This window comes from Vicugna pacos, chromosome 4 (genome assembly GCF_048564905.1).
Source record: "Vicugna pacos chromosome 4, VicPac4, whole genome shotgun sequence".
NCBI classification, from domain to species: Eukaryota; Metazoa; Chordata; class Mammalia; order Artiodactyla; family Camelidae; genus Vicugna; species Vicugna pacos.
The window spans coordinates 64070523-64082979 of record NC_132990.1 but is presented as its reverse complement, the minus strand read 5'-3'; the positions used below and the strand labels follow the sequence as shown (position 1 = coordinate 64082979).

Genomic DNA, 12457 nt, shown 5'->3' with positions numbered 1-12457 from the left:
CCCCACCTCCGCGTCCGCCTCTTCTTCCCCCACCCCTGAGAGTAGGTTTGGTGTTCCTACAGATGTTTGTATTCTCTGCAGCTGATGAAAATATTCATTATCTTGTTAACTGCAGCGGGGAAGGAAGAGCAGATTTGCATTTTCCCAGCTAATCAGGGTGGCACGAGCGGTGCCTGTCACCCAGGCCCGTTCCCTGCCACCCGCACCTCTTCTGCCCGCGTGGAAGGGGGATTCCCCACCCCATCGACTCTACCTCCCACTTCCCTGGGGAACAATCTAGAAGGCAGAAAGGGACCTTGGAGGCTCAGCCTTCTGACCACACTACCAGATGCCCTCCCCAGAGACGGTGTTTCCGTGTACCTGTCCTCTGCTCCAGATCCTCCCGAGCTCTCAACTCTCAGTCAGGTCCGAACCCTCCAGCCCGGCTTCTCCTTGTAAGGTTAGGGCCCTAAAGTCTGTGTTAAACTTGCAAAGTACTTTCAAAAGCCTTAACTCATTCCATTCTAGCTTGTGCCCTCCAAGATTGGTCTCATCCTGACTTTGGTTTTGTGCAAGAGGCAACTGGGACAAAATAACTTACCCCAAATAATGTTGCCACTAAATCGTTTGCCGAAAAAGCCATCCCCTGCTTCCCTGTTCAAAGACAATCTTAAGTCTACCTGACACCAGTTTGTCTCAGTGGGGCCCCTTGTCCCTGGTGTGGCAAAAGCTGTGGCTTTGAGGCTAGGCTGTGTGTAGCAGCCCTGGCAAGATGGGGACCCTTTGGCAGTGATCTGGGCTTTTACCCCGGGCAGGAAAAAAGATCTGTACCCCCGAGGGTGTGCACAAGTGTTTAATAATAATAATAATAATAATAATAATGATGATGATGATGATGATGATGATGATGATGATGATGATAATAATAATAATAATAATAATAATAATAATAATAATAATAATAATAGTGTCATCTATTTTGGTGAACTCCCAAGCTTATCCTGATGCCCTTCTCATACACACAGTGTGGTGTCAGCTCCAGTATCTGTATCTCGTCTGATGGGTGAAGAAACCAGAGCCAGAGAATGAGAATGTGAAAGAGAATGTCAGACATTAAACAGACATTTAAATAACAGACCCGAGGTCATCCAGCCATCCTTCCAGTCATTTCATAAATACATAGCGAGCACTTTTATATGTCAGGTACAGTTCTGGATGTTGGTAGCATGGCAGGTAACAAGACAGATAAGGTCCTTGCCCTCACTGTACTAACCTTCTGGGAGGGAATGGGGATGTGGAGGCAGCCAAGAGAAAGCTGACATATCTTTCTGGTGGTTGTAAGGGATATGAAGGGAAATAAAGCAGGGTAAGGAACTGGAAAGTTTTACTTCATATGAGGTGGTCCTGGCAGGCTTCTTGGAGGAGGTGACGGTAAAGCAGAAGACTGAATGAAGGGAAGGGGTGAGGATTATGCACGTGGAGGGAAATAGTGTAGCAGACAGAGGGAGTGGGAGGTCTCCTGCTGCTCCACAGGCCAACTCACTGTCTCAGCGAAGAAGAGCATGGTGGTTAAAAGGGGCACTTGGAGGCAAGAGAATACAGGTTCAGGCATCAGTGTTACTCCTCACACCTCCATGCTTGTACATTGCAAACAGTCATAGTACCTTCCTTGTAAGGCTGCTGTGAGGTTTTAGGGGATACACAGCTCTTGTTTTTATTCCTGGACAGAGTCATTGCTCATAAATTATCCACTCTTACTGTATCGGGCTTAAAGTCTAGGAAATCATGGTTTTTCTCACCTACGCTTCCTCTCCTGCTACTTCAGTCACACATTTATCCAGTGTGCACTGAGCCCATACCCCACAGCAGGGTCTATGACAGGTGTTAAGAATACGATGGCTCATTTATTCAGCAAGTGATGGCTTGAGCATCCGCTAGTGCAAGTCCTGTACTAGGCACTAGGGATCGAGAGGTGAGTAAGGCACACAGGGTCCTGCTCTTGTGAACATCCGCCCTGGGTCATGAGTCTTCAAGTTCTCCTGTCAGCTGTCCATTGGCCCCAAGGCAAGCACCAAGACCACAGCTGCCAAGAAAGCACCTGTGTATGAACCAGGACAAGGAGCCTTCTCTGGACAGACACCCCCTGCGTGGGCATTGAGCTTAGCTTATAGAGAAGGGCTGAACTTCACCTTCTCTTTGCCCTCTCAGCAATGGCAAGATCTACAAAATCATGTGCGGGAGTCCCGGAGAGCCCCCACCCCCAAGCCATGCCAACCCAGCCATGGACAAGGCTCTTCTGACCAGCATAAGTCAGAGCATCCCTGAGTGGTCCCCAAAGGAGGTGGGTGCCCTGTCTCCCTCATCATACCAGGGACCCCTGTGAACTGGCACACATCTGTCCTATTAATGAGCCCTGGGACTCTGAGCACAACACCAGCCTGTGCTGCTCAGGTAGTAGAAGGGTGGGTTGGGAGGAGGGGCCCTGAGTTACCATCCAGGACATACCACAGACTGTCAGGGAAAGGCCCTTTCCCTCACTCCCAGCAAGTTTCCCCCTTTCATTATTGTTCACAAGAGCAGCCACAGTATTTATGGAGTGCCTACTACCTTCCAGAAACTCTTCTCAAATATCTCCATATGTTATTTCTTTTCATTTGCAACCCTGTAAGGGAGGCAGTTTTTCTTGTCCCCATTTTATAGATGAGGAAACTGATGCACAGTGGAAGGACTGGACTTGATTTTGGATTCCTGTCATTATGTCAGGGACTGTGAGAGGTGCTCCATGTACTTTTTTTAAATTCATTTAATCCTAACAAAATGGTAGAATATAACTTTCATGATCCATTTTCCAGATGAGTAAACAGGCTCAGAATTGTTTGTTCATTTGTTAGGACAATCAGCCTTCTTTATTGGACACTTTTTGTATTATATGCCTCGTCCCGTATTCTGGGGAGACTGTGGTGTGTGCTGGGGAGACAGATACTCTGTGGAGTAACCAAGGGTTGAAATGAAGGGCTGTGCTGAGCAGAGAACGAACCCCACCCTCTACCATGCAGGGAGGTTGGCTGCTTCTTGAGGAGGCTGCCAGCGTACACAGATGGGGGACTTGTGACATTATGTCTTGGCTTTGATACGACCACCATAAAAGCCCTGTCCTTAGCTGGTCAGATGGACCTCTCCATCCTCCATTTCTCAGACCTTCAACCACCCACATGTCCCACTCCCCGAGCCATGGGCTTGCTCTACGGCCCCTATGCCCACCACACTCCCAGGGGGCCAGGAGCTAACTGTGGCTTCAGTAATTAAGTTCACATATGCCAAAAAGAGAAATAGCATCACAGATGTGGTCGCAAATTTTTTTGCTAATTAACCATATGGTCTGGATTGCTGACAGAGAGGGAAGGCACTCTGGGTAAGTGCTGGTTTGCTGGTTTCCTGGCGTGGGGGTGAGGAGGGCTATTAGGTGTGTCACATCTCCAGTGCGAGGACACAGAGGCTCAGGGCTTCCCGCCACCTGCCAGGAGTCCTCCCATCTGTCTTCTCGCTAGGGAGTTGCCCTGGGGAAGGAAGTCCCTGAAAGATGGAAGAATAGAGTCTGGCCTTGTGGTCAGGAAACACCTGACCCAGTTCAAGAGGTACTGTAGGTGGGAGCACGCTATCCTGGGGTGTAGAATTTGGAGAGACAGGCTTAGCAGGTGCGATACAGTGTGGTATAGCGGACAACACATGGAAAACCTGGACTTATATCCTGGAGTTGTCACTTATTAGCTGTGTTACCTTGGCCAGGTTGCTTAGTCTCTCTGAATTTAAGCCAGTCAGTCTCCCTAAAGTGCTAAATAGCAGGATTGGGGTCAATGATGACCATGCTTTTTTTTAAAATTTTAATTTAATTTTGTTTTTTATTCTAAGCGTCTCATAGATAAAAGTACTAATGAATAAGAGGAGGAAGTTGTTGGTAAAAATTCATTGAATTAGTGTCAGAGCTGTACCCCCAGCTATAGCTTACAAAGTCCCTTATTGGCTTTGAGAAAAGGAAATCAGGTGTACTCAGAATGACTGCAGAACCTAACATAGCTAATAATAGCAATCGTTACTGTTACCTATTGAGAACATGAAAATTTTACTTTATTTCAGAAAATGTGTTCTTTGTTTTATCTATATCATTTAAATCCTCAAAACCACCCTAGCAGGTTGATAATTTGATCTCCATTTGCTGATTAGGAAATTGAGATTCCTCTGGGTTAAGTAAGAATATGCCCAAGATCCCATGGACTATTTCAGAGCAGAGATTCAAACTTCGTCCTGGCTGTCACTGAAGCCTTGCCCCTTCAGCTTCGTAGAAATGTAGTTATAAGAACACCCTGCTCTTATTTGGACAGGACCGTGGTTAAGTGACTGTGGCTCCTGCTTGAGAACTGAGTGGCCACGGAGGAGAGTCTGGTGACCAAACTAAACTAAAAATGGTGTTTATCTGAGAAAATGTGCGTGTTTGTTTCATATGGCTGCTGTAACAAATTACCATTATGTATTAATGGTTGAAACAACATACATCTATCCTCGCTCTGTTCTGGAGGCCGGAAGTCCAAGCTAAGCCTTGTGGGGATAAAATCAAAGTCTTAGGAAGACCTCCCTCTAGAGGCTTCTGTGAGAATCTGTTGATTGTCTCTTCCAGCTGCTGGCATCCCTTGACTTGTGGCCACATCACTGCAATCTCCCCTCCCATCTTTACGTCTCTACATCTTTATAAATCCTGCCCCCTCTGGGCACATCGCTCTACTTCCCTTCTACAGGGACGTATGTGATGACACTGAAGGCCCACCCAGATAATCTAGGATCATATCCCCTTTTTAAGATCTTTAAACTACTATGGATGGAGAGGTTGGCCTAGGGAACCGTTCCTCTGAAAAGTCCCCTTTGTTGTATGAGGTACATTGGTGTGTCAGAGCTGCCGCAACAAAATACCACGGACTGGGCAACTTCAACAATAGAAATTTACTTCTCACAGTTCTGGAAGCCAGAAGCTCAAGATCAAGGTGTCAGCAGGTTTGGTTTCTTCCGGGGCCTTCTCCTTGGCTTTCAGGTGTCCACCATCTCACTGTGTCCACACAGTCTTCCTGACCCACCCCTAGTGTCTCCATGTGTCCAAAATTCCTCTTCTTGTAAGTACACCAGTCAGATAGCTCCAGGGGGTGTGATTTAGTCTACCTCATTACTTTTCCATTTAAATGGCGCCAAAAGAGCTGGGGTCACATCTGGGGCACCCGGGTTGGCACTGAAACTAGAAATCTGAAGCAGGGGTTGGGGTGCAGGTGTGAACTGTAAGGCTGATAACCACCGAGTTCAGAAGCAGGAAGAGACTGGGTTAAGAGGTGAGATTCAGGATGAAGGCTTGTGACACATATATGCCCAGGTTCTGCTCTGACGTGGCATTTCTGGATGGAAAGACTGGGCTTGGTGGGTTAAAGGAATAGCAGAAGGAGGACGAGAGGTTGATCTCTAGTGCAGAGGTTAGTGTGCAGAAATTATTGCTAGCTGCAGAGACTAGGAAACTATTTCCCCAGGATCATAAGGTAGTAAGGATTCTAGAATTTACTAGGTAATTGAACGAACAACTTCTAAATGTACTTCCTGGACTAAAAGTCTCTACTCTCAACAGGAGTCAGCAAACTCTTTTTCTGAAAGGACCAGGTAGCAAACATTTTCATCTTTGTGGACCATACAAGGTCTAGGACAGCTACTGAACTCTGCCATTGTAATGGGAAAGCATCAAGAGACAATGTGCAAATCACTGGATGGGACTGTGATCCAGCCGAATGTTACTGACAAAAATAGGTGGGGGCCAGATAGGCTAGAAGCCTATAGCTTATCAACCTTTACTGTATAACCATAAATTTAATTTGAAAGAAATCTTGCCTATCTTATTATTATCATTATTTTAATTAATAGATTATTTTTAGAGCAGTTTTAAATTTATGGAAAAATTAAGTAGGAAGTACAGAGTTCCCATTACCTTCAATACCCTCTACCATATGGTTCCTTCTGTTAACATCTTGCATTCGTGTGGTATATATGTTACAACGGTTGAGCCAGTATTGATACAACACTATTAACTGAAGTCCATAGTTAATTTCATGTTGTGCAGTTCTATGGGTTTTGACAAATACATAAAGTCATGTATCTATCATTACAGTATCATACAAAATAGTTTCACTGTCCTAAAAATCTCCTGGGCCACCAGTTCATCCCTTCTTCTCTCTCCCTGAACTCCTGATAATTACTGGTCTTTTCACTACCTTCAAAGCTTTACCTTTTCTGGAATGTCATATTGTTGGAATCATACAGCATGTCGCCTTTCAGACTGGCTCCTCTCAAGTAGTAATATGTATTTGAAGGCTGGGGCATAGCTCAGTGGTAGAGTGTGTGCTTAGCATGCATAAATAAGGTCCTGGGTTCAGTCCCCAGGACCTTCATTAAATAAAGAAGTAAAGAAATAATATTCTTTCATGTTTTTTTGTGGCTTGTTAGCTCATTTGTTTTTGTTGCTGAAAGCTGTCCCATTGTATGGATGTACCACAGTTTGTTTATCTAGTCATCTATTGAAGGATAATTTGGTTGCTTCCAAATTTTGGCAAATACGAATTAAGGTCACCGTAAACATTCATGTGCAGGGCTTCGTGTAGACACACATTTTCCATTCATTTTGGTAAATATCAAGAAGCACAGCTGCAGAGCTGTGGGATAAGACCCTTTGGCTTTGTAAGAAAGTGCCTAACTCCCTCTTGAAGTTGCTGTTCCTTCGTGCATTCCCACCAGCAGTGAACGCCTCCTGTTGCCCCCTGCACATTCTCACCAGCATTTGCTATTGTCAGCATTTTCGATCTTGGCCATTCTAATAGTTACGTAGTGGTATTTTATTATTTAACTTGAGATTCCAGAATGACGTGTGTTGTGCATCGGTTCACATGCTCGTTTGCTATCTGTGTGTCTCCTTTGGTGAGGGGTCTGCTCAGCGATTTTGTCACTTTAAAAAATATGATTGTTTGTTTTCTTATTGAGGAATTTTAATGTTTTCTGAATAATTTGGGTACAAGTCTTTTAACAGACATGTGTTTTATGAATAGTTTCTCCGTCTGTGGATTGTCTTTCAGTTTCTATAACAGTGCCTTTCACAGAGCAGAAGATTTTAATTTTACGAAAGTCCAACTTACCAGGTTTTCTTTAATGGATCACACTGTTGATGTTGTATCGAAAAACCCATCACCAAACCCAAGATCACCACAATTTTCTCCTGTGTTGTCTTTTAGAAGTTTTACAGTTTTGTGTTTTAAACTTAGGCCTGTGATTAATTTGGGGTCAATTTTTGTGAAAAGTGTAAGGTGTGTGTCTAGATTGTTATTCTCATTTTTTGCATATGGATGTCTATTTGTTCCAGCACTGCTTTTTGAAGAGACTATCCCTTTGCTCCTTTATCAAATATTAGGTGATAGATTTGTGTGGCTCTATTTCTGTGCTCTCTGTTCCCTATTAGTTGTCTATTATTTCTCCAGAATCACACTGTATTGGTTACTATAGCTTTATAATAAGTCTCAGAGTTGGGTAATGTCAGTTCTCTGACTTTGTTTTTCTCCTTCGATTTTGTATTGGCTATTCTGGGTCTTTGGCCTTTCCATATAAACTTTAGAATTAGTTTGTCAATCTGTACAAAATCAGTTTTTGGGAACTTGATTTGGATTGCATTGAGTCTATAATATGAACTTGGGAAGAACTGACATTTCAACAGCCTTGAACATGAACATGAATATCTTTCCATTTATTTAGATCTTTGATTTCTTTCATCTAGATTTTATAGTTGTCTTCATATAGCTCTTACACATATTTTGTTAGATTTACACCTAAGTGTTTCATTTTTTGGTGCCAATGTAAATGGTATTGTGTTTTTAATTTCCAATTCCAGTTGTTCATTGCTGGCATATTGGAAATACTTTGACTTTTGTATGTTATCTTTGCATCCTGTAATTTTGCCATAATCACTTGTTAGTTCCAGGATTTTTATTGTTGTTGCTGTTGATTCTTTGGAATTTTCTACTGTATATTATCTTTAAAAAAAAAAAAGCCCAAATAACATTCCTGTCAGTAATAACAATGATGGTGATGGTGATGGTGGTGGTGGTGATGGTTAACATTACAGAGTGTGATGTACCAGGTGCCAGGCCACCTGCACCATCTCATTTAATTCCACAACAATTTAGAATTACTAGCACCTAGAATTACCAGACTGTTATTTAGTCTCTATTACAAGTGAGGAAACTGAAATTTAGTAAATAGGGCAATGTATCCAAAATTGCAAAAGGAAACGAAACAAAACAAACAAAAAACAGTTGCAAAAGGCAGAGATAAGACTTAAACCTAGTCTTTTTTCCTAGAAAATAAATAATAACCATAGTAACAGTAACCACCTCTCAGTTAAATATATACCAGGCTGTTTATATTCATTGCCCCTTTTGATCTTTGTAATTGAGTCTATCAATTACTATTGATACTATTATGATCCTCATTTTACAAGTGAGGTAATTGAGGCTCCTGAAATTAAATAACCTGCCCAGGATCACAGACCTAGAAAGAGGTAGAGTTTAAGATCCATTCTCAGTGAATGTGAACCACAGTTATTATAGACAAACTTGAGGCTCAACATGACCATGTGATTGCATATGACAACATGATCAGTACTTAACAAGGCTGGGAGCTAGATCCAGGGTCTTAGAAACTGAATGGAATTACATTTTGGTGTCATATTTTGAAAAGGCCAAAAATTATGTTCATTAATTGGATTTTTGTTTTCCTAGGCCCTTTTAAAATCTTGACATCCATTGGTTTTAAGGAGCACTTAAAATCCATTTCCAACTGTCCTGTAACAGTATGCACACTTCACCTTGGTTATAACGTGAACTGGTTAATGTTCACATTACCTGGATTCTGGATTTGGCTGCAGCTGTTGTCAGACGTGAAAATGAAGGGATATGAGAGATGGCTGGGCTCCTTATTAGTGCAGTGTTGCAAGAAATATGTGCAAATAGTGCTACATTTTCACCGCCTTTGGGTGTTTTCTTTCTCCATTGCTAATGACTAATAAAAAAAGATAGAACGAGAAAGGGGAGAGAGAGAGCGCGCACAAACAAGAAAGCGAGTGCTATGAGATTTTCTTCTACTGCAGTAGGTTTCTCATTTTGCAAAGCTCATTAGAGATGGTTATGGTAAAGACTTCTAAGGTGCCCCAGGGAAAATGGGAAAGACAAAAGGGAAGTAGAAACTTTCAGAGGTGTGACCCCAGCCACAAATTCACACCAGCCATTCCGAGGTCACGTGTTCTGATTCTAAAGTGTACCTATTGGGAAAGAAGGAAGGAAGGAAGGAAGGAAGGAAGGAAGGAAGGAAGGAAGGAAGAAAGAGGGAGGAAGGAAGGAAGGAAAAGGAAAGGAAATGAAGGAAAGAAGGAAAACAAAGAAAGAAAGAAAGAGAGAGAGAGGGAGGGAAGGAGGGAGGAAGGAAGGAGGGAGGGAAGGAACGAAGCTGGGAGGGAGGGAGGCAGGAAGTAAGGGAGGGAGGCAGGGAAGGAGGGAGGAAGGGAGAAAGAAAAAGAAGGAGGGAAGGGAAGGGAAGGGAAGAGTTCTCCCTCTCTAACTACAACCAGGAGTGAAGTTATTATAAATGCATTGATGCTATGTGGTCAGTTAAGATGTGGCTCTGATGCTTCCTATCTGTTGCTTTAAGTTAGTTTTGAAGCATCCTTTTATTCTTTGGAGTCCAGGCTACTGGAGGCTCCATTTCACTAACATTTTTGAGATTCTTACTCTATATACTTGATGCTTTGTTGGGAGCTGGAGAAGGAGAGAGAAGACGGAGCCTCTGCTCTCAATGGGGGAAATAGACATCCCACATCAATTTTAGTACCTGCTGGGCTAGGAAGAGGCATATTCAGTGTGTGGTGCTGTGGGTGTGCCTGAAGTGTAAATAATTCTCCTAGAGGTGAAGAGTAGGATATGTGGTTAGGAAAGAATCAAATCCACTAGCGGGGGGGAAAAATCCCATGATATAAAGAAAAGAATTCCAAATTGGTGGCCACCTGTCCTGGATTCTTATTATAGCTCCATCATGTGACTTGGACAAGCTGTGTGTGCTTGTCTGGAAAGGGGTAAAAGAAAAGAATGTGAGTCTATTCCAGCTCTGAAATCTGCATCTTTCTTGTTCCTAGTCAAGACAGGCTTTTTGAGAGTGTTCACTAAAACTGTGCTTGAACAGAGTTCCCTACAGCAGCAGTAACTGCTGCTCATTAAGAGCTTGCTAGTCTCTGGGCTTCTGCTGAGCGGTTCATGTCACGGACTCTCCTAATCTTTACAGCAAGTAGGTGAGGCAAGGATGACCATTATTTACATTTTTCTGATAGGCAAACAGAGGCTCAGAAAAAGTTCAATATTCTGTCCAACCAGAGCCACATGGGAGATGGGAGGTGGATTCAAATCCAGGTGTATCTGGCTGCAAAAACTTCTTCAAAAAAGACAAGAAAGAAAATACACAGTGACTTGGGGACAGGGGTTCCCTCTGGGGACTTCCTCTTAGCCCTCTGTGCTAGAGCCATCGGGACACCTGTGTTAGTGAAGAAAGTGACCCCAGGGCTGAAAGGCAACCCCCCCACCAGAGATGGGAAGTGACTTGCTTAGGGCCACACAGCAAGTTAATGGCATGGCTCCACAGAACTGGCCTCCTGTCTGGGGCAGGACAACCACGGTGCGTGAGGAACAGTGAGAAGATACAATAGGATTCAGGGACAGTCAGTTGCCTCATCTCTTGGCCTCATTTGGCAAGTGCTTTTGTGCCCCTACTCTGGTACTCTGGAGATAGACATAGGTAATGGTGTGGGGTGGAGGGCTTGCAAATCAGAATATGGAAGTCCTAGTTGGACTTGAAACAGCTTTAAAGATACAGAGGTATCAGCTTCTACTCTCGACTGTGACAGAATCAGTAGCTGCACTCTTCAAGGACAGAGGGAGGGACAAACTGTAGCTTGAGGCTGGGGCTGGAGAGAGAGATCTAGGCTCAGTGGTGCCCCTCCATCCAGCAGCTGGCACCTTGGACCACTGCACATCTGTGTAAGGAGACAGGCTGTAAGCTTGCATATCATTTGGCTGCATCCGGACTGTGTGATGGGGGACAAGGCTAATTTTCATCTTCCAATCTCGTTTATAGCATCTGAAAAAACAGAGGTAATGACAACACTTAGTTGGAAAAATGCAGCGGTTGGACCTAGTGATGTCGAGTTTTCCCACCTCAAGCTCTGAAGTTTTATGCCAGACTATTGGGGTCTTTGATTCCTTTTCTTGAGAACTGGAAGGACAGTACAGGGAGATGCTCCAGAGGCCCCAGGGACAGCAGCTCAGCTTGTTCCCTGTGTTATGACAGGACAAGGAATCCCAGAGCTGACACACATGGGCGAGGAGACGGGGGCGAAGTGGCTGAGGAGAAGATAATGTTTCTCTAGCTTGCAATTTCTTTCAATTTCAGGGATCGCAATTACTAGGGCAGGAGTTAGTGACAGCCATGCCTAGAATGCCAAAGTGAGTTTGGTACCACTGGTGGAAGTGATTTTGCATTTAGAGAGGGAAGGAAGGCTTCTGCAGCGTCTAACCCTGGCTTCTCATTCTGTGTGTGTCTGTATGTGTGTTCATGCACACCTGTGTATGAATGAGGGTGGGCCTGCAGAGAGAAAGACAGGTGTGAGCATGGTCAGAGAGGTGGGAGGAGGAGTGGAGCTGACGGCCCTGATTTAATTGTACATGACCCTAGGAAAGTGACCTCACATCTCTGAACCCAGTTTCCTCACCTTCATCGTTGAAGTAATAATATCTACTTTGCAAGATTGTTGAGCAGTGTTTTAGTTTGTCCAGGTTGCTGTGACAAAATGCTGTAGACTGGGTGGCCTATCAGCAGACATTCAGTCCTCGCCGTTCTGGAGGCTGGGGAGTCAAAGATGAAGGCACTGACAGGCTCAGGGTCTGGTGAGAGCTCATTTCCCGGCTGATAGGTGGCACCTTCTCCCTGTGTCCTCACATGGCAGAAGGGACAAGTACCTCTCTGGGTCCTCTTTTATAAGGGCACAAATCCCATTCATCAGGGATCCACCCTCATGACCTGATTACCTTCCAAAGGCCCCACCTTCAAATACCGTCACACTGGGGATTAGATTCCAACTAATGAATTTGGGAGGAACACAAACAATCAGTCTATAGCAAAAAAGTTAAAAACAATTCCTGCGGAGTACCTAACACATGGTATGCAGTCAATATAAAGGGCAGTTACTGTTATTAAAAGGGGAGTCCATCTGGGACATTCAGCCAGCACTGGTATTTTCAATGATTCAACCTTCATTTTTTAGCATTTCATTTAGAGGGAAGAAACTAAATATCCCTAGCATATTTTTGCATAG

The 12457-nt window shown here is 43.9% G+C and overlaps 1 protein-coding gene across 4 annotated transcripts in view; it reads left to right on the top strand.

The window, feature by feature from the left end:
- Window positions 1–12457, top strand: part of ASTN2 (astrotactin 2) — an 801670-nt gene that overhangs the window by 555054 nt on the left and 234159 nt on the right. The gene's annotated exons all lie outside the window — the stretch shown is intronic.